At 50.8% G+C, this 22,407-nt stretch overlaps 1 protein-coding gene across 1 annotated transcript in view; it reads right to left on the bottom strand.

The window, feature by feature from the left end:
- Positions 1–22,407, bottom strand: part of FLVCR2 (FLVCR choline and putative heme transporter 2) — a 64,366-nt gene that overhangs the window by 40,596 nt on the left and 1,363 nt on the right. The window lies entirely within an intron of this gene.

Below are 22,407 nucleotides of genomic sequence, written 5' to 3' on the forward strand. Positions count from 1 at the left end.
GTGTCCCAGGCCTGGAGGGCAAGGCCACCACCAAAGCCCCGTCCATCACCCAGGACCACGTCCACATGGGGAATTACGTGGGAGCGACTTCTCCACTCACTGTTCTGTCCCCACTGGCATTGAAAGGCCATGCAGAGCTGCACACGTCACTTGTCTGGTGCCATACATACCACATTCTGTCCTTTGGTTGCTGTCGCTTAGATGTTTGTTTTCACCTGCTAAGTGGACGCTCTGGGCGTGAGCTCCAGGACCCCAGCTGGGTGGGGTGAGGTGAGAGTGCAGGCCCTCTGCTGGGCGGGGCACCTGTGGGCTCAGCTGCGGGTGCCCCAGAAGGAATGCAGGGAGACCGAGGAGGCCGCAGGGGCTCCAACACCCCAGAGTCAAGAGCACAGGGCTGGCCGGCGCCGTGGCTTAACAGGCTAATCCTCCGCCTTGCGGCGCCGGCACACCGGGTTCTAGTCCTGGTTGGGGCGCCAGATTCTATCCCGGTTGCCCTCTTCCAGGCCAGCTCTCTGCTATGGCCCAGGAAGCAGTGGAGGATGGCCCAAGTCCTTGGGCCCTGCACCCGCATGGGAGACCGGGAAAAGCGCCTGGCTCCTGGCTTCAGATCAGCGAGATGCGCCGGCCGCAGTGGCCATTGGAGGGTGAACCAACGGCAAAAAGGAAGACCTTTCTCTCTGTCTCTCTCTCTCACTATCCACTCTGCCTGTCAAAAAAAAAAAAAAAAAAAGAGCACAGGGCTTGCCTTTCCCCAGGAGAGGGAGGGAGTCCCCAGGCTCCTGGGCATGCCGGGCAGCGCCAGGGAACTGGGGGGAACGTGCCCGTGGCAAACAGTAAGCACACCCAAACCCTGCTCATGGGACTGCTGTCTGCAACCCCCGTCCCCAGGCCCTCAGCTTCTTTCGTAAAGGCCTCCCAGGATTAAGGAGGTGGCAGGCTTTCAGGCACAAAAGCAACCCTAGTGACTCAGGGGGAAATCACTCATGACAGGACTTTGTGTGTCTGAGGGCTAAGCTTCGTCTCTAAGGACTTAGGAAGTGGGATCACAGCTGCTCAGTCCAGATATCCTGGGTGCTCCCTCCCCGGTCACCGGGTCCGGCCTCAAAGCTGCGATTATGCAGTTTTGCTCTTGGGTTTCCGTAAGCCCTCTGAGAGGAACAAGGTGAGGGAAATGCTTAGGGTAGCTCGTGATCACTGGTTCCTAGGGAACAGAACAGTGGTGATGAGAGCTGATGCTTCGGGCTTGCCACACGATAGGCACTGCCCTGAGCACCACACACATGTGCACACGTGTACACACACATGCGTTTCAGAAAGCTCATGGAAAATGGAACTAAAAGTAAACATCTTTTTACTTTTTTTTATTTTTTGAGAGAAAAGTAGGATTTATTTAAGTTGGAGACCTTCTGCTGAAGCGGCCAAGCAGGGGGTTCCAAGAGAGGAAGACCCCAAAGTAAACACTTTATGCATATGAGAGTCTTCAAAAAGTTCGTGAAAATGCATGTTGTAAAAAAACCACACTTGCATTTGAAAATCTTTTGCAGCAAAATAAGTTACCTTTTAACTCCATTTATTCTATAAACTTTCTGAAACATTTTCGTGTGTGTGTGTGTGTGTGTGTATGCGCATGCGCACTCTTTTAATCCCTATTTTAAAGTTGAGGAAATTGGCGCTTAGGTAGTTGGTCCAAGATCACCTAACGGTAAGAGCTGAGGCTGGACTTCTAGCTCAGGCCATCTGCAGCGGAATCTGTTCCCACCTGCTGGGCTGCACGCTCTGGCCAGGAGTGTTATTTAAGCTGTGCTGAGCACCTGCCACGTGTGAGGCAGTGTGCAGAAAGGCATTTCACGTGGTGTCTCACTTCAGTCTTCACAACAACTCCTTAATGCTGGCAGCAGCAGCATTGGCTTGGTTTTTACAGCGAGGAAAACATCAGTAATTCACCCAAGGTCACTCTGCTTCTAATGCCAGCCCTGAGATTCAAATCCATGGCTATCTGACTCCAAGGTCCTGCATGGACAAGGTGGAGGCCACAGAAGCATGGCTGCCCTCACAGATCTGACCATTCTTGCAGGCTTGTGTGTTCAGTTTTGTAGTTTAAGGGCCCCCCCCCCCCCACATCTGGCTGCTGGAGGAGGCAGTGCCGAGAGGTGTCCCCCGCTAGTCTGGTTTGTTGACAGCATAGTTATACCCATGGGTTTCTTGTTCTTATGGAATGCCTCATTTAATTTTGTTTCTCTGCCTGTAGGGTGTTGTCTCCCCATGAGGAGAGAAGTAACATTGACTGATATTTCTTGTGCAACTCCCCGTACATGGTGTTTGGCACAGTGGCAAGAACAGAGATGGTGCTCACAAAGTATTTTCTGAGTAAAGCAATGACTCTTAGAATTGTGCAGCTCACCGCTAACTCAAGCTTCTGGTCTCCTCTGCAGCAAACCAACTGGGCCCAGCAGCAGCTTGCTGCATTGTGAGAATTGACCAACAGGAAGCAGACAAGGGGCCAGCATGCGGCACAGGTTAAGCTACCTCCTGCGATGCCAGGATCCCATAGGAGCCCCAGCTGGAATCCTCCCTGCTTTACTTCCAATCCAGCCCCCTGATAATACCCCCGGGAAAGCAGCAGAAGACCCAGGTAGCTGGGCCCCTACCATCCATGTGGTAGCTTAGGATTGAGTTCCTGGCTCCTGGCTTTGGCCTGGCCATTATGGCCATCTGGGGAGTGAACCAGTAGATGGAAGATCTATTTTTCTCTATCTCTCCCTCTCTGTCTGTAACTCTGCTTTTGAAACAATCAAATAAAACTTTAATTAAAAGAAAGAGGGAAGCAGACGTGAGGTTTCAGAGTAACCAAGGAAGCCCTGACACAGGGAAGACCTCACATACGGGACTCCCGTAGATCAGGCCTGGAAGTCACGGGAATCTCTCCATCAAACCTACACTCAAAACACACTGAATCCCAAGCGCCCTTCTGAAGAGTAAGGGAGGAGACAACAGGTGCAAGACAAGGCACTCACTCCTGCCAAGTAATTGTAATTCTAATTTTTCTGATGGACCTTGACCTTGACCTCCAGCCTTGGTGCTGCATCCCCCCTCATCTCTGGTGGGGTACAGGGCAGCTGAGGAGCAGACGCCCTAGGCTGTGAACGGAGAACAGAGGGCCCGAGTGCTGCAGGGAAACTTTTCTGCTTTTGATGCTGACACAGGAGTTGTTTTCTTTTTAACTCTATTTTTTTTTTCCCCTGAGCTCCTATTTATGCCTGCTTCAGAAATCACCAACTCGGGAGCCCCTCCCTTGAAGGGCTGGGGGCTTCTCTTGACAGCATCCTCATGGTGAACCCTGGGAAGGGTCATGCTAGGTCTCCCCAGGGAACACAAGTGGAGCCCCCTCTGCCTCCCCTCGCACTGAGAACACAAATCACTGTGGCCTCAGCACACGGATGTCCCTTGGCTGACCGCGTGGATGGCTGGCCGCCACGGGCTTGCCGAACGTCTCCAGGACTCGACCAGGAAAGAGGGGAAGTGGCAGGGTAGCTGTCAACCCACACAGCCAGCTGGGATGGTATCACACAGTCCTCAGCTTCTCTGGATTTTTCACTTCCCCCCCCTTTTTTTTTTTTTTCTTTAAGATTTATTTATTTATTTGAAAGGCAGAGTTACAGAGAGAGAGAAGAGATCTTCCATCCTCTGGTTCACTCCCCAAACAGCCACCATGGCTGGGGCTGTGCCAGGCCAAAGCCAGGAACCAGGAACTGCTTCTGCGCCTCCCACCTGGGTCTAGGGGCCCAAGGACTTGGGCCATCTTCAGCTGCTTTCCCAGGCCATTTGCATAGAGCTGGATGGGGAAGTGAAGCATCCGGGACTCGAACCGGCACCCACATGGGATACCGGCACTGCAGGCAGTGGTCTAACCCACTGCGCCACAGCGCGGGGCCCCGATTTCTCACTTTGGAAGTAGGCAGCAAACAGAATTCTGTTGAAATGCTTTGGCTCTGTTCCAGCCACCAGCACTCAACAGCGGACAGATGCTGGGGCCCTCCCTGCCCTTTGACACAGAACTGCCCAAAGGAAAAGAACATTCTTTGCTGTCAGGAACATGACATGCTGTCATTCCCGAAAGTGGTGCTCATGTGACCCTCGGTGATCCTGCTAATCTCTAAATCTGGAAGGATTTCCCTGGTGACGGCCCTCCCGCTCCAACCCGGTAGTGAAACTTGGGCCCCGGGAAGTGACTTAGCGACAGGCTCTGGACACGTCATTGCTTCATTGACTGCCACAAGGAAGACCCAGTTCCTCTCACTTGAGTGTACATTTCCAAAAGTAGATAGGGTGGACCTCAAGTAGCCTTTTCATAAGCAGCCAACTTCTTGGGTAAACTGACCCTGCCTCATGACCTCAGAGAGAAGTTTGGGGAGGAAAAGAAATCTAAACCTACGCCAACAGGACGATTAACCCGATACCTACAGCCTATGATGATCAGCCACCCCCATCTTGCTCCGCCCTGAGAGAGCGGCACTCTCAGCTCTGACCCTGACGCTCAGGGAGTTACCCAGGGAGCTCCTCACGGAGAGGCAACTCCCAGCTCCGAAGCCACCTCCCCTCCCGCCCGGCCTGACGCTGCCACCAGTTCCCCTCGGTAAGGGACAGGCGTACTGTCCGATCTCTCCTCCCTTCTGTGTGGGCCCTGTGAGAAATGGGCCTTCTCTTCCCATTCACTGCTGCATCCCTCGTGTTCTGAACGCTGCTGGCCCGTGAGAAGCTCAATAAATACAAATAAAGGCTGGGGTGCATGGTCTCAGAATGAAACCCAGCCAAATAGGACAGGCCAAGGAGTTGAGTGCCTCTGTCCTCTGGTGCTAATGTGTCACATTCCCTGCTGTCAACTGGGGAGACTCAGGGTGGCTGGCTGGAGGAGTAGTGACCTGGGACAAATAGGATTCAAGACGAGATAAAGACTGCATGGCCGGGAGGCAGAGATCTGGCCCAGGCTGGGGGCATCCTAACATTGGCCGTGGGTGTTTATGGGGGTAACATGAAGATATAGGACCAGGCATACTGAGGGCAGAAACTGGGACACTCTCCATGAAGAGAGACAGAGGAAGCTGGAGATGCCAGACAGAAACTGCAACACCTTCTTAGTGCTCTGACCTTTTCCCAGGGATACCCAACCCCGCCCATCCCCAGGGTTTCCACGGATCCCTGCCACTTGCTCCCTGAGTAGCCCCTCAGGAAAAAACGCCTTCCTCCCAGGCCCTGTCTCCAGGGAGGGGCTAAATGAGCTCTGTGCTGGGCTACCCCCACCACCTTCCCCCATGGAAGACAGGAGCGGGCTAGGCACGTGCCGACTTCCAAGCTACAGCCTGCTGCTCCTTCACAGCCAGCTATGAGCTCCGTGAATCAAAAGGTGTTTGGCTCAGGAGTTAAGACACTGCCTGGGCCCACATCCCACATCAGAGTGCCTGGCTTTGAGTCCCAGCTCCACTTCCAATTCCAGTTTCCTGATAATGTGCACCCTGGGAGGCAGAAGGACTTGGATCCCTGTTATCCACATGGGAAACTCAGATTGAATTCCTGGATCCTGGTTTCCATCTGGCTCCTAGGGGCATTTGGGGAGCAAACCAGTGCAGGGAGGATCGATCTCTCTCTCCCTCAAGTAAAATGAAAAAGTAAAATTTTAAAAAGAAGAAGAAAGGTCCACTGGACTCCTGAAGCTGCAGAAGGATCAAGTCAGCAAAGACCGCCTTCCCCCTTTATGGCTGCAAGGAATGTTCCGGAACCCAGAAGCTCAGGGAGACGTCCTACAAGCAGAATGGCCAGAGTTCATTCTGACAGTGAGCTGACGGCAAAGGCAAGTGTGCTGAGCTCTCTCCTTGAGGGTGCGGCCCCAGACCCAAGCTGCACCTCACCAGACAGACAGGGCCTGGCGTGTGCGCAGGGAAGCCCTTCCATTGTCCCATCAAGCGGCGAGTCCAGAGTCTTTGTTTCAAGTTCAAGCAAAGCCACTGAAATCAACACTTACTCGACACTCACACTTCCCCATGCTCGAGGCACCTGCACCTCTCCAGCCTCAAGCAACACCGCGGATCAACCACAGGACGCCTAGCGCACAGTACGAGAGAAGCCCGGGGGCTGTTGCCTTGTCCGTTTCATAGCCGAGTTTAAGCAGTTTGCTGAATTCCCAGAGTTAATGGGTGGCGAGGTCAACACCAACATCTCGGGATCCATTTCCAGTCCCGCCCTCGTGCCTGGGAACCCCAGTGAGCTTCCACAAGGCACCCCCAGGACGACGCAGGTGAGGAATGTGCTGCCCTGTGCTCCTCCTGCAGAAAGCCTGGGTCATTCTAAAAAGATAACATTAATTAGTGTGCACCCCTTATCAAAGTCCTTTCTGAGTCAGAGGGCATTCCAGGGAAAGGAGCAGAGGGGAGTGCGCCCCGAGTCCCTGCGCGGCCTCCCGGTGGTGACCTGGGCCCTGGGAGCACAACTCCTGCACAGCTACAGCCTGCCGAGAGCCAAACATTGGCACGCAGCACGGGCCTCACGCCAGAAGGAAGCAGAGGGTTACTGAGATGCCTGCCCAAGGCCGCCCAGCGGGCCAGAGGCTGAGGATGTCTCTGGGGGACAGGGCAGTGACACGAAGGGAGCTGGAGGGTGGTGAGGTCTGCAGGACAGGAAGCAGCTCCAGAGAAGGGGCGTCCCCCAGCCCAGCCAGGCCCCTGTCAAGCAGGGGCTCGACCACCTGCTGCTCTTCCCAGAAGCCACTTCAAAGGCTTTGGGAATTGAGGAAGTCAAGTGCAAGGGATTTTCTCACGGGACCAGCTACCAGTAAAAGGTAAGAAAGATCAGTGAGAGGTTTGGGGTAACCACAGGAAATGCTCTGGAATTTTCTCTCTACAATGAGGAGATCTTCCATGGTGAAGCAAGAGGCACCGAGGTTGGAAAGAATAGGAAAGATAAAAGCACAGCGTGGCTGCAGTCAGCACCTTGTGCTCCATGCGTTCTGAGTCCCCCGCGTGGATCAGCCACGGCCTCTCCAGGGTCCCTGTTGCTGATGGGGCTGACTTCTGTCTAGAAGCTTGGTGCTGCTGGCCCCACCTGACTCTCCAGGAGAGACAGTAGACAGGTGGATCGGCTCAAATTCCCAATGTATACACCAAAGAGGAGGCTCTGTCCCCCAAAATTCCAGGGAGGGGCAGCCTTAATTGAAGAGAGCGCTGGATTCAAAAGATGCCATGAGGACGACTGCTACAGCAGGAGTTTGGGAGAAAAGGAGAAGCTAGAAGTGCATTCAGGAAATGTTTAGGGAAGGTTTGTTGGGTTCCAGGAATGTTCATGGGAACACAGCCACATTTAGCTTTCATGGTAACCCTATAGGCTGGCACTGATGAAGCTGATGGCCAAAGAGGACAACTGCCGGAAGCCGCAAACGTGGCTGCTGGCAGAGCTGGTCCAGCTTCCCTGCCTTCCCCGCCAAGAGTTCTCAAACCTCCATGGGCGTCAGAGTCCCTGGAGGAGACTCAGAAACAGCCCTGGGCTAATTCCTGGGTCTGCCCTGGTCTGCATTTCCAGTGGACGCTTTAGGTGATTCTGTTGCTGAAAGTTCAGAGACGGCTGCTTTCCACTGCCCCAAGGGAGGGGACCAAGAGGCAGCTCCCAGCTGCTGGATTCTTCCAGGTCTCACGGGAAGGGGTGGCAGTGAGAGAGAGAAGTGTATTCCTGCCAGTATCCAGTAGATGATGGTTCCTGGAGTGCGCTCCCATGGGTAGCTCCACACACAAGTCCAGCCGCAAACAGGAAGCCAGGACAAAGATCTGAGGTGGCCTGGATCGCTCACCAAACAAACAGCCCCTGGGAATGGGCCCTGCTGTACCATGGGCTGCTCACTCACCACATTTCTCTGAGTAGATGGTCACAGCCAATAGCACTGGGCACAGATAAGAGGGTACTCCCAAGAGTTCATGGAAAAATGGAAGTAAAAGATAAGTCTGTTTGGGTGCAAAAAAACAGAAATCCATGTGTAGTTTTTTTTTTTTCTTTTTGTTTCTTTGTTTGTTTTTTGACAGGCAGAGTGGACAGTGAGAGACAGAGAGACAGAGAGAAAGGTCTTCCTTTTGCCGTTGGTTCACCCTCCAATGGCTGCCGCGCTGCAGCCGGTGCATCGCGCTGATCCAAAGCCAGAAGCCAGGTGCTTCTCCTGGTCTCCCATGCAGGTGCAGGGCCCAAGCACTTGGGCCATCCTCCACTATACTCCCGGGCCATAGCACAGAGCCGGACTGGAAGAGGGGCAACCGGGACAGAATCCGGTGCCCCGACCGGGACTAGCACCTGGTGTGCCAGCACTGCAGGCAGAGGATTAGCCTATTGAGCCGCGGTGCCGGCCAGTTTTTTTCATAGTATGGATTTTCCTATGAACTTTTTGGAGTCCCCTTGTATGCATGGATTTCAATTTTCTTTGCGTCGAAATAAACTTATCTTTTAATTCCACTTTCCACGAATCTTTTGAACCTCAAAGCTGCCTCTGGAGCCACAAAGGAGACCCAGCCGTACCAACCCGGTCATTTTGGGCACAAATCAGGCATTTTCAGGAGGAGAGGAGGACAAGAAAGGAGGAAAAGCCCCCACCTGGCCCCCACTCCCTCCCTGCTGGAGCCAACAAGGCTGCCCAATCCAAAGCGCTCTCCTGAGACTGAGAGGGGTTTGTGTTCACCTCTCTGGAGGAGGGATCTGACGGGAGCCAAAGCAAACACCACTGCCCCAGGGACACTGTCTAACCCCCAGCCATGTCATCTCCCCCTCTGCAAATACAGGCAGCACTGCGGCTGTCCACCCTCTGGCTGGAGTGAGGCAAAGGCCACGCACGACTTGAGCGACTTGAGTGTGGGGGGTGACAGCTGAGCTCAAGGTTTTGCACAGTAGGAAAAAGGAAAGACACCTGCGATAAGGTCGGAAAGAAGAAGTGTCCAGCTGGGCCGCCCCAGCCTGCCCTCCACCTCAGAACGACTCACCAAAGAAAAAGGCCCTGGGTTCCGCGGGATCAAGGCCACCCTGCTAGGGGGAGGGCAGGAGGGGTGCCAGGTAGAAAGCCCCAGACAGACAGTAGTGAACAAAGAGGAAACACTGCCTTTCACCTTGACCCTGCCGCTCTCCATCAGCCCTGATGGGGCTCCCACCCTCATCCTGCAATCCACATGGGGCTGTTTGATGTTGGAGCTTTGGGGTAGCTGAAGTATGGAGAAGGACATCCTGTTAACACCATTGCTGGAAGAAGATAAAGAACAGGCGGTGGAAAACAGCTGTGCACACCTGATAAGGCTGGGTGTACTCCCCCACTGAGGAGCAGCTCAGGTGCACGGGACTAAAGTCGGAAATGCACGCATGAGAGTGGCCCACCGCTCTCCTCCCAAGGTCCTCATCACAGACAACAGCTCTCACCACCGCACTCCTGGGAAAGAACACCCTCTCCCAGCACCTGCACTGCTTCGAGTCTGAGAGTTAGTAAAATGGTGCAGTCTTTTCTATGGCGTGATCTACACCCTGACACCATCCTGGGCTCTAGCTCCCGCCACCATTGCTAGAAGCCAGGTGGCCACCTGGCCCAACCACTGCTGTCAGCTCCACCCCCATCCTAATAGGATTCGCTGCTCCTACTTCCCTGCCTGCCCCCTGGCGAAGTTTTAAAAGGACCTGTTCCTGGACACGTGGCTCTCTTTCTCTCTGTCTCCTGACCTCTGTCTCGTTCTCGGTCTCCTGATCTCTGTCTCTCTCTGTCTCTGGATCTTTCTCACGCTCTCCTTCCCTCTCTTTTTCTCCTTCTTTGCCCCTTCCCTCCGGTCTGTCGGGTTTCCTCCAATAAACCCTTTCCCTTACTCCGGTGTTTGGTGTGTTTTGTGGCGGCCTTACATTGAGGAACTCTCGAGAGGCAGGTCCCCAACAGGATGGTACGGGAAACTTCCTGGAAGGGGCCATCCTCTGCGTTCAGCTCCTGGTCACTTCAGTCATTAAGAATTTGCTCAGGGACAAGCATTGTGGCAGAGCCTGCAAAGCTGCCCAGGAAACCTGCACCTCACCTCGTGGTGCCTGGGATTGAGTTCTGCCTCTGCCTCTGATCTAGCCTGCCGCTAACGGGTACACACCCTGGGAGATAGCAGGTGCGGGCTCAGGTATTGGGCCATGGCCACCCACGAGGAAGACTTGGATGGAGTTCTTGGCTCCTGGTTTCAACCTGGCCCAGCCCCAGCTGTTGCAGGCATTTGGGGGAATGAACTAGTGGATGAAAGCTCTCTCTTGCGCTTTCAAATAATTAAAAATAAATTAACTTTTTTTTTTTTTTTAAAGCATCAGCTCAGAGAGGGAATTTGGCTTAGGAGTTGTGCCCATATCCTACATCAGAGTGCCTACATTCCTGTACCAGCTCTGCTCCTGACTCCAGCTTCCTGCTAACGCAGACCCTGGGAGGCGGCAATGATGCCTCAAGTACTTGGGTCCTTGCCACCCCTGAGGGAGACCCAGATTGAGTTCAAGGCTCTGGGCTTCAGCCTGGTGATCACAGGCATTTGGGGAGTGAACCAGCAGATGGGAGATCTTTCTGTCTGTATCTCTACCTGTCACATAAATTCCTAAAAAAAAAAATTACTGTTTTAAATAACGGCAAAGTGATCAGCTCAGCATCCACTCATCGGTGAAGGAAGCTGTCCTGCTTGCTCCCCACTGCTGTCCTGCGGGGGTAAAGTCCCCCTGCAGCTGCGCTCCCCTAACAGCTGTGCATATACACAGACACGGTTCAGTGTCACCCTCGCCTTCCAGATCAGAACACACAGGCAAACACCTTACCTGCGGCAAACGCTCAGGACACCTGTTCTTCCTTTCACACACCTCCTCTGAAGAACTCTGCTGGCTAAATGCCCTCCACATATTGTCCCATTTAATCTTCTGCACCATGTGCAGAAGCCAAAAGTTAGCACAGCTATGGAGCCATCAGAGGAAACACAGCTGAGCTCCAGATGGTGGTTCTCAACCACCCCAGGGCTGGCATTGCTGGATGCACACAGCGAGGGCTTAATAGTTCTTCAATATGACATTGAGTAATATCAAGAAAACAACCCAGGAATGCTAAGTCTTTCTTCCAACTGTCTGCACTCAGTTGACATGATTGGTCACTTTAATCCTTTTCAGGAAGTGAAAGTCGGTAATTCATACATGCACTTGCAAGCACCTGTTCTGCCCAGTACTCTGCTCTGAGATACAGAAGAGATGCAATCAGCCCAAGTCCCCAGCCTTGGGTAAGTTTGCCATTCAGTCAGAAAAGCAGGTGGAAGAGGAGGGAAGAGGGATGATGAAGATGGAGAAACACACAAACCAACAGAAAACAAAGACCAGTGGTTGAGTAAACAAAGCAGCAGGTACCCAGGCCAGGAAATGTATTCCTCAGAGCACCCAATGTTATGAGGATGCTGGCAGGAGGTGAGCAGGCGCTCCAGGTAGAAGGAAACACAGTCATAGGCAGTGATTTTTTTTTTTTTTTTTTTTTGGTGGTGGTGGTGCTTAAATCTACACAGTATTCAGCTTTAAAATTTTAACTGTAACAGCTCCTTCACATCAAGTACAGTCCAGGTTTGTGCAACCATCACCTTACTCCCTCTTGTTTCATCTTCCCAAACTGAAGCTCTGTACCCATCAATCAGTAACTCCCCATGTCTCTGCCTGCCCCCATCCCCAAGCAACCACCATTCTACCTTCTGTCTATGAAGCTGACTGCTCTAGGCATCTGTGATATAATAGAAACATCGCTTGGTCATTGTCCCCGGTGCCTGGCACAGAGCTCCACAACGCCTTGGGATTTCCTGAGTGATAGGAATGCCTTTGGTCATTCATAATGAGTCCCTTTCCAACACCCCTGATTTATGATGCTACGTGACTTAGGCTAGGGCCCCTCCCTAGCCTCAGGATGAGGTATTTAGCCTTATGAGTGAAAGAACAAGTGGGCCTTTCAATCCCACCCCCGGGGAGGAGGAGAGTGGGCTGCAGATTGAGCTGGAGAACTCCTGGCAACGAGTTTCAGACAGCTTTGAGGTTAAGCAAATGAGTTGCTGGGAGAGCGATGCCAGGACAAGGTGTGGGTGCTCCACACACACTCCCTTCCCCACATCGGGTCCCATTTGGCTGAGCTGCATCCTTTATAAGAAATGAGCAAATGTAAGTTGGTGTTTTTCTGAGATCTGTGAGCTGTTGCAGCAAATCAGACCTCTGAGAACCTCCAACTCAAAGCCCCTGGGACTTGCAAAGGGTCTCTGAAGTGGGGACAGTCTTGTGGGACTGAGCCCTGCCCCTGTGGCATCTGCCAACCTGGGGAAGTTGGTGTCAGAATTGAACTGAGCTATAAGACACCCAGCTGGAGTCCACAGTGTGAAATTGGTTGCTCTCAGAAAAAAGCAAAAAAAAAAAAAACAAAAAAACTTCTGTATCTCATATAAGCAGAATGACAGTATTTGTCTTTCTGTGACTGGTTTATTTCACTTAGAACAAGGTCACCACAGTTCAGCTGCATTGTAGCATGTCTCGGAATTTCCTTCCTTTTTAAAAAAATTATTTATTTATTTATTTAAGAGGCTGATAGATTAAGACAGAGAAGAGTGCGCACACATACTCTCACTCACTAGTTGACTTCCCAAACACCCACAACAGGACGAGCAGGCAGAAGCTGGGAGCTGGGAACTCAATCCCAGTCTCCCTGGGTGGCAGGAATGCAGCTACTTCAGCCAGCATCACTGCCTCCCAGGGTGTGTATTGGCAGGAAGCTGGAGCCAGGACTCAGGTCCAGGAGTCGAAGCCAGGCAGTCTGATGTCAGACTCTTAACTGCTAGACCACACATCCGCTCCGAAGGCTCAATAAAATCCCACTGTGTGCACATTTTGTTTCTTCACCTGTGGCTGGACAGACACCTGAGATGCTTCCATCGTCCAGCTGTTGGACTCGTAGCACTATGAGCACTAACTACACAAACACTTGGCGAAACTCCTGTTTCAATTTTTGGGTACACATACTCAGAAGTGGAAGGATTGCATCATGTGGTAATTGTACTTTTAATTTTTTTTTTTTTTTGAGGAACTGCTGTACTGTTTTCCATAGTGGCTGCACCATTCTGCATTCTCACCAGCAATGCCTAGGGTTCCATGTCTGCACCACCTTGCCACCACACACACACATATACAACTGTACAACGGCAATCCTAATGAGCCTGAATTGGTATCTCATTGTGGTTTTGATTTGTATCACTCTAATGCTGAACATCTTGTCATGTACTTATTAACCACTGGCATATCTTCTTTGGAGAAATATCTATCCAAGTTCCTTTACCTAATTTTAAATTGGGTTATTCATTTGTTGTTCTTTCATCCTTGAGATTGCCTTTTCACTCTGTTGGCAGTGTGCTTTAACACACAAGTTTAAAAAAAATTTTTTTTTTTTTGACAGGCAGAGTGGACAGTGAGAGAGAGACAGAGAGAAAGGTCTTCCTTTTGCCGTTGGTTCACCCTCCAATGGCCGCCGCGGTAGCGCGCTGCAGCCGGCGCACCGCGCTGATCCGATGGCAGGAGCCACGTGCTTCTCCTGGTCTCCCACGGGGTGCAGGGCCCAAGCACTTGGGCCATCCTCCACTGCACTCCCTGGCCACGGTAGAGAGCTGGCCTGGGAGAGGGGCAACCGGGACAGGATCGGTGCCCCGACCGGGACTAGAACCCGGTGTGCCGGCACCGCTAGGCGGAGGATTAGCCTATTGAGCCACGGCGCCGGCGACAAGTTTTAAATTTTTATGTAGCCTAATTTATTTTTTCTTTTGACACCCCTTCTTTTGGCATCATATCTAAGAAATCACTACCAAATCTAATGTCATAAAGCTTCTCCTGTTTTTTTTTTCTTCTAAGAGCTCATGTTTTGGTTTTTATGTTTAAGTGTTGGATCCATGTTGAGTTAGTTTTGATAAGTTTGAATTTAGTTTTGATCTTATAAGGCAAGATTCTGATTTTATTAGATATCTAATGTAGATATCTAGTTTTCCCAGCACCATTTTTCTATGTCTGCAAAAAAAAAAAAAAAAAAAAAAATCTCTGGGATTTTGACAGGGATTGCATTGAATCTGTAGACTGCTTTGGGTAGCATTAACATCTTAATATTATTGAGTCATCCAATCCACAGACATGGCATGTGCTTCCACTTAGGTGTATCTTTTTTTTTTTTTTTTTTTTTTTGGCCAGGCAGAGTTAGACAGTGAGAGAGACAGAGAGAGTTATAGACAGTGAGAGAGAGGGAGAGAGAAAGGTCTTCTTTCTGTTGGTTCACTCCCCAAATGGCCGCTACGGCTGGCGCTACGCCTATCCAAAGCCAGGAGCCAGGTGCTTCCTCTCAGTCTCCCATGTGGGTGCAGGGGCCCAAGCACTTGGGCCATCCTCCGCTGCACTTCCGGACCACAGCAGAGAGCTGGACTGGAAGAAGAGCAACCGGGACAGAATCCGGTGCCCCAACCGGGACTAGAACCCGGAGTGCCAGCTCTGCAGGCAGAGGATCAGCCTAGTGAGCCGCGGTGCCAGCCCAGGTGTGTCTTCTTTAATGTCTTTCATCAACATTTTGTAATTTTTGGAATATGTCTTTTACATCCTTGGTTTAGTCCTAATTTTAAATGCTATTTAGGTGAAATTGGTTTCTGAACTTCCTTGTTGGATTGTTCACATCAGTGCAGAGATGTACGATTGTATTAAAACTGATTAACACGTTGCAGAGTTAGTCTGCGGTGCCCTCACCAGCTTGCAGAAGGGAGCCAGGGACTGGAAGGCACAGCTTGGGGGAGGGGGTGGAGCAGGAGGGAGTTCCGCATTTCCTACCATTCTGAGTGTGACTTTTTCTTAGTTGGATGAGCTTGGTTGCAACAGATCTTTGATTTCCAGAGCACCCATAAAGAAGTGATTTCAGAATCCCTAATCATTTACTGAGTGTTTCCATGGGGCTTGGAGCTTCCAAGGCATCTCATTAAGGTCACATTCCACAGAGTTGATCTTCAAGGAGATAGATCTTCAGGGAGATAGGGAGATGCAGAGGAGAAAGCTTGGAGATAACAAGAGATAGGCCAGAGAGGACTAGGGAGGGAGCAGGTGTCCAGGAGTCCTAACTGAAAACTTAGATTCGATCCACAGAATTAACAGGCACCTGTAACAATGCCTGGCCATTTCCACCTGGACATCAGACCCAACACACAGCAAGAGAACAGTCAGCGCTAACAAGGCATGGCGACGAGCAGGACAGTCCCTTCCTGCACACACCGGTCCTCAGTCCTGAAGGCTGCAAAAGTGCCTGATCATGAACCTTACCTGGAGTCTGGGCCCCTTCCTTAAAGTCTCTGAGAGATGCACTTGGGGGCTGGGCTTCTGTATTTTCACCCAGCCCCTCGGTGAAGGGAAACAGACGCCACCACTGAGGATGACCAGGTAAGTTTCCTCCCCATGGCACCGACCCCTGAGCGTGGTTCACCTGCCCGCATGTTCGGGAAGAGTTCAAGAAAGTTCCACTTGGCTCGTCTCAGAAACTCCAACCTGGCAATTTTATCAGACCCATAGTTTTGAGACATAAAATACAATTTAAAAACCAGGCTTCCAGCTGGACCCCTGAAACTCTCAAAGGACGAGGCTCTTAACTGGGAGAGATAATATCTGTATTCTACACTTTGTGTTACCCAGGAGTAAACGACTAGAGCCATCAAACTCCAGGTGGTACTCCAGATGATGCCCCCAAGGAAACCTGCATTCCCCAGATCAGCCCTGGGAAGAATGCTCTACAACAGGAAGCAACCAGAGCAGCCGTCACCCCCATGTCCCTAACAGCACTTAGGGTCCACACTTCTGGGGGCAGGTGACAAGTTAGATGGGCTAACAGGTAGTTAGGCCATGTCCCTGTTGGATGAGAAACAGCGGAAGTCTCTTTTTTAAGAGAGTACAAAATGCAGACTTCTCCCAAAAAGCCACCTACAGCGAGACAAAAGTGCCAATCCTACCCTTCTGAGTTTCTTGTTTTCTCATGAGACTAGAAAGAAGAAGTTATGCATCCCACCCTTGTGATGGCTTTTTGGTTTCGTCATCATCGGTCTAGACAGGATTACAGTTCTGGCCTTCTGATGGGTTTTGTCCCCACCCTTATTGCCTGATCCTGAATTATGCTTAAAGACTCCTATCAGTTTCTTGAGTCTGCTCCCTGGAGCCCTACTCCTGGCTGTTGCATCAGGTTTCTGACTTAAATAGACCTTGCTTTGCTCAAAACAAACAAACACAAAAAGTCAGTTACCAGAATTTCAAAACCAGATTTTGTAAGGCAGACGCAGAGGATGAGACACACAGGACTCCACTTAGAGCAGGTACCTAGAACAGGGACAGGAAGTAGAATAGAGGCTAGGGAGGCAGAGAGGAGCGTTGGAAACGATGAAGTTTTGAGTACAGGTAGTGGTGACAGTTCTAGAACACTGTGAAGCTATGCAATGCCACAGGCTCGTACATTCATCATTAATGTGACAAATATGTTTTACTATAATTTAAAGAACAGATTTCACTAAAAGTCTGGATTTCTGGTTTTTCTTTAAACAAAAGCGAAAATCTGACAACTCTGGGTCATACTTTGATATCAACCACCGGTGGGAGTGGGAGCAGCTGCTGCCTTCAGGTGGGACACACGCTCTGCAGTTCACTGGGGCTCAGCCAGGCTCCAGTGTCACTGACGGGGCCCAGTCCACTCACTCCCAGGACCTGATGGCTCCCAGGGCATCTGAAAGGATGGTCTTGGACCTACCTCACCCTACTTCTATCATCACCAGCCATGTTCTGTTCTCCCAGCCGCTGGCTCATTCTGGCTTCTTCTTCTTCTTCTTCTTCTTCTTCTTCTTCTTCTTCTTCTTTTTTTTTTTTGACAGCAGAGTGGACAGTGAGAGAGAGACAGAGAGAAAGGTCTTCTTTTTCCGTTGGTTCACCCTACAATGGCCGCTGCGGCCGGTGCACCGCACTGATCCGAAGCCAGGAGCCAGGTGCTTCTCCTGGTCTCCCATGCAGGTGCAGGGCCCAAGGACTTGGGCCATCTTCCACTGCACTCCCGGGCCACAGCAGAGAGCTGGACTGGAAGAGGGGCAACCAGGACAGAATCCGGTGCTCCAACCGGGACTAGAACCTAGTGTGCCAGCACCGCAGACAGAGGATTAGCCTATGTCATTCTGACTTCTTAAAAAAATTATTTATTTGAAAGGCAGAGTGATGGGCAGGGGCCAGGGAGAGATCTTCTATCCACTGATTGACTCCCTAAATGCCCACAACAGCTAGGGCTAGGTCAGACTGAAACCAAAAGCCAGAAACTCCATCTGAGTCTCTCACGTGGGTGTCAGGAACCCAAGTATTTGGGCCATTACCTGCTGCCTCCCAGGTGTGTTAGCAGGAAGCAGAGTAGCTGGGACTTGAACCAGCACTCCTATATGGGATGCAGGTGTCCCAAGTGACAGCTTAACCAGCTGGACCACAACATCCACCCCCTTCCTGTCTTCCGATGCATAAAGAGAGGCCAGAAAACAGGGAGCCGTGTGGACAAGCACTCTGCATGCCAAAACTAACAAAAGCCATTGAGGGGAGTAAGCAGAAAAATTCACCTTCCCACCTCAAACTTCACTCTGATCTTGAAAGGCCTCTGACATTAAATCCACATGATAAGCCTGGACTTGAACATCTCCACATGGCCATGACTGTGGACTAGGACTGGTGGGACCACCCTTCTTCTGATTCTTACTCCTCAGTCAAGCTCAGACACTCAGCTGCTCTGGGTGACACCACAGGACCAGCCAGTCCAACAGGCACAGCCTCTGCAAGCCCAGAGTCACTGCCCTGGAGCACATTCTTACCTGGCAGCATCTGATGTCCTCTGCTGAATAGCATCATTGTTCTAGACCTGCACTGCCCACCTGGTTATGCAGCACAGCCCATCGCTTACTGGGAAAGGTGACCAGTCTGTAAGTGTGAAACGCAGCCCAATTTGCAAGGACTTAGTAATGAACAGAAAGTAAAATGGCACATTACTGATTTTACTATATTGATAACACACCAAAATAATATTTTGGATACACTGGGTTAAAGAAAATATATTACTAAACTAGTTTCACCTGTTCTTTTTACTTTTTAGCATTTTTAACATGGCTACGAGACAAGGTAGCTAGATATCTGGCTCACATTGTATTTCTAAAGGTTAGCGCTATGCATTTTTTGCATCAGCATGGCTTCTGTAAGGTTCCTGTATCTTCTGTACTTCTATAGGCAGATAGATTGTCTCTGACTCTCCAAATATTTCTAGGTGGCACTGGGTACTGGGCTGAGAGCTATTGAGGGGCCTCCAGGAGGTCCCTTCCCCTCCCTGTGCTGCACACCCCTTATTGGAGTTGGAGCTGGCCTTGACACTCTCTTGCAACTTCTACTCTATCTTGTCCTGTGCGCCACACTATCCGATGCTAACATAAGGCTTTCTTCCAGTGCTGGTGCAGTAACAATGTGTGCATGTCACTCAAACCCCCACAGGGATCGCTTTCCCTTGAAACAATGCTGCAAGTGTTGCTTTAAAAAAAAAATGCCAAGCTGTTTCCATAACCTGGAAGCAACTGGGCAGAGTTTACCAAGAAAAGGAAAGAGCTTCAGTTATAGTCTAGAGCCTCCTCCTCCCTCTCAGCCCAGTGAATCCGGCTGCACTGGTTTCTTTCACCAGACATGCTGACCACACCTTCTGGACCAGGCAGTGTCACTGTGCTAGGTTAAGAGGCAGAATCAGCCCTCTAGCAGGAACTTCCAAACAGAAGGCAGGGGTTGGGCATTTGGCACAGTATTTACAACATCACTGCTTGGGATGCCGGCATTCCACATTGAGGAGTGACTGGGATCAGGATCCCAGTTCCAGTTCTGATTCTAGCTTCCTGCTGATGTGCACCCTGGGAGGCAGCGAGTCACTACTCAAATAGTTGGGTCCCTGCCACTCATGTGGGAGACCCAGATGGAGTTTTGGGCTTCTGGTTTCAGCTTGGGCCAGCCCTAGTTGTTGTGAGCATTTGGGAAGTGAATCAGTAGATGGAGGAGCCACGTCTACTTGTCTCTGCCTCTTTGCTTTTCAAATAAAAATAAATAAGCAAAGAGAAGACAGTGCTAGGAGAAGTGTTGGAAACTTTAACACCACCACCAACTCTTGGAGACACAAAGGGCAAAATGAGACCCTCAAAATCCCACTTTTCTTTTTTCCACACACGTGTATTTTATTTTAATGGCTACTGACATGAGCTTTAGAAGTGGAGCTGGATTCAAATCTCCCTTCTACCCCTCGGGGATAAGGTGGCTTGATTTCCATAGGTCTGCGTTGCCTCGTCGGCAACTGAGACAACTCCACCGACCTCACAGTTGATTCCATTAAGCAATGGATGAAAAAGTGCCTTGTCTATAGTAGGTGTTAAACAAATATCAACTTCCTTCCTTCCCTTTCCTCATCCTTTTTTTTTTGACAGGCAGAGTGGATAGTGTGAGAGAGAGAGACAGAGAGAAAGGTCTTCCTTTTGCCGTTGGTTCGCCCTCCAGAGGCCGCTGCAGCCGGCGCACCGCGCTGATCCGAAGCCAGGAGCCAGGTGCTTCTCCTGGTCTCCCATGGGGTGCAGGGCCTAAGGACTTGGGCCATCCTCCACTGCCTTCCCGGGCCACAGCAGAGAGCTGGACTGGAAGAGGGGCAACCGGGACAGAATCCAGCACCCCAACCGGGACTAGAACCCAGTGTGCCGGTGCCGCAAGGCGGAGGATTACCCTGTTGAGCCACGGCGCCGGCCATCCCTTCCTCACCCTTTACCATAGCAATTGGGCAAGAAAATACTAAAAACCTCACGGAAAACTGAACATAAATCCTCTATATTATGATCTGGCTTGAATTGTTTAATAACCTGAATCTTGGTGCTGATAGTTTTACAGTCTGGTGTAGGCACTCTGTGAAGGCAGGGCTTACTCTGCAGCCCTAGGCTAGTGTCTGGCAAAAGGCAGGTGCGAGGTAAATGCTTGTTGAATGAATGCATGTTGAATTTAATGCAAGCAGAGGTCAGTGCCTGCGTGGGTCATGTAAGAAAGTTTCCAAGTGATAGATCAGGGACAGGCTCCATGGCACAGCAGGTTAAGCCTTGGGACACAGACATCCCACATCCAAGTGCTTGGGGTCCAGTCCTGCCTCTGCTTCCAATGCAGCTTCCTGCTAACATGCACCTGGGAGGCAGTGATGACAGCCCAGGACTTGGGGCCCTGCTCAGATTGGGTTCCAGGCCCTTGGCTTTGGCTTTGTTCTGGGCCAGCCTCAGCCATTGTGGGCATTTGGGGAGTGGACCAGCAAAGGGAAGATTTCTCTCTGTCTGCCTTTCAGATAAGTAAATCTTTTTTTTTTTTTTTTTAAGAAGTAATAGGTCAGAATCACCAGAATCTTCTGCACAGTCCACGTGAATGAGGCTCAGGCCGTGCAGAACGACCCTGCAGAACCACATCTGAAGTCTGCTCACAGCTTGTGAAGTCTTTTTTTCTAAGCACCACGGCTTAAGGCGCTCTGTTAATATTTCTCCTCCATTCAGCAGTACTTTACCACAGAAAAAGCTTAAATCACATGCAGAGAAGCAGTCGTCTCTACGAGAGGAAGCACACACAATGCGGTTTTTATAATGTTTAACTTAGCACAGAGGATTACGCCTAAAAGATCAAACCAAGCAGATGTCTCTCCAGGCCGCAGATAAAGCCTCTGTTTGCAGACCTAAAACTCTCAGCACTTCCTAACCTTATCGGGGGAGGGGATGAATGGTTATTCCTATCCCATTTTAAAGACGCATCCAGTATTAAACTCCCTCGCAGGGTGTGAGAAGCCTGTTAGGTTGTACTCTATGGTGAACAAATCGCCTATCTTGATGGTGACTGAGGGACTTCTCCAATCAGTGATCCTGCCCTCCCCAAACAGTGGAGCTGGGATGGTGGCGACCTAGTCTAAATCCTATTCTGCTGCTAATAGGTTGGAAGCCCCCATTCTTTATCCCCCAATTCCACCGTCCTATAAAGGAAAAACCCAATGCAACGGGGATATTGAAAACCCACAGTCAACCATGTTGGGGATAGGAGGATGATGGTGTGGTCCTCCACACTTGCTTTTAAGTTGCCCTGAACAAAAAGCCCATCTGGTTTCACCCCCAGGCTTTAAGTCCACAAAATCTTCAAAACATTCAAATCCGCAGGTTTGGGCCAGGGATTACCGCTGTTTATATGCTAAAGGTGGCCCCTCTGTTTGCTTCCATTGATTGCTCGGAACTAACACCATCTAACAGAACTCACTGACAGAGGGAAATTCAGCTCAAGTTAGCATCCTGGTGGTGAAGACGAACAGAATCAAAATGTGCCTCTAGGGAAGCTTTGGAAAGTTTCTGTCCCAAATGACAATCTGACTGATATGAGCAGGTGCAAGAAAACAGGCCTATGAGAATTGGGGGTTGCTGCTCACGTGAAACACGCAGCCAGGACTGCACGTGCTTGGAAAAATAAGAGAGCCGGGGCAGTGGTCCCGTGACAGAAGGACCCAAAAAACATATGCTTCAAATACTTGGAGAAAGCAATCATAACACACCCAACTTTCCGGATCAGAACTACATGGAGATGCAAAGAATTTTGAATTCTCCTTCCAAGAAGAAGGAAAGAAAAAGGATTAAGAATATGAGCTAAGGGGGCAGGTGTGTGGTGCAGCAGTTACGACGCCACTTGGAATGCCCACATCCCATAACAGAGGGCCTGGATTCAAGTCCCGGCTCTGCTTCCGGTCCAGGCTCCTGCTAATGCACACTCTGGGAGGCAGCAGTTGATGGCTCCAGTAGCTGAGTCCCTGCCACCCACATGGCAGATTGGGACTGAGTTTCTGGTTCCTGGCTTCAGCCTGCTGCAGCCCCAACTGGGCATTTGGAAATGAATCAGCAGATGGAAGATCTCTCTCTCTCTCTCTCTCTCCTCCTTCTCTCTCCCTTTCAAATAAATGTTTTAAAACATTAAAAAAAATCAAAGAAAAGAAAAAAGAATACAAGCTACTTATACCAGAGCCTTCTTGGAAATGCGGAACGAGATCTCTAGCCATCCCGCAGGTCTTGGCTCTCAACCCCAGGGAAGGAGTCTGGCACCAGACGTTGGTGCCACTGTGCTGGCTTCTGCTGTGTGTAAAGGAGGTGAGAACAAGGCCACGCAGCACCAGGCGTGGCTCTGCTGTCCTGCGTTGGACAGGAGACACAGCACTCAAGGAAAGCTGCTTGGTCCAGCTAAAAACACCTGCCAAGTTCTGATGACCCCAGAATGGTCGGATGCCTGTGTCTGCTGGCT

Source organism: Lepus europaeus, chromosome 22 (assembly GCF_033115175.1).
Source record: "Lepus europaeus isolate LE1 chromosome 22, mLepTim1.pri, whole genome shotgun sequence".
NCBI lineage: Eukaryota > Metazoa > Chordata > Mammalia > Lagomorpha > Leporidae > Lepus > Lepus europaeus.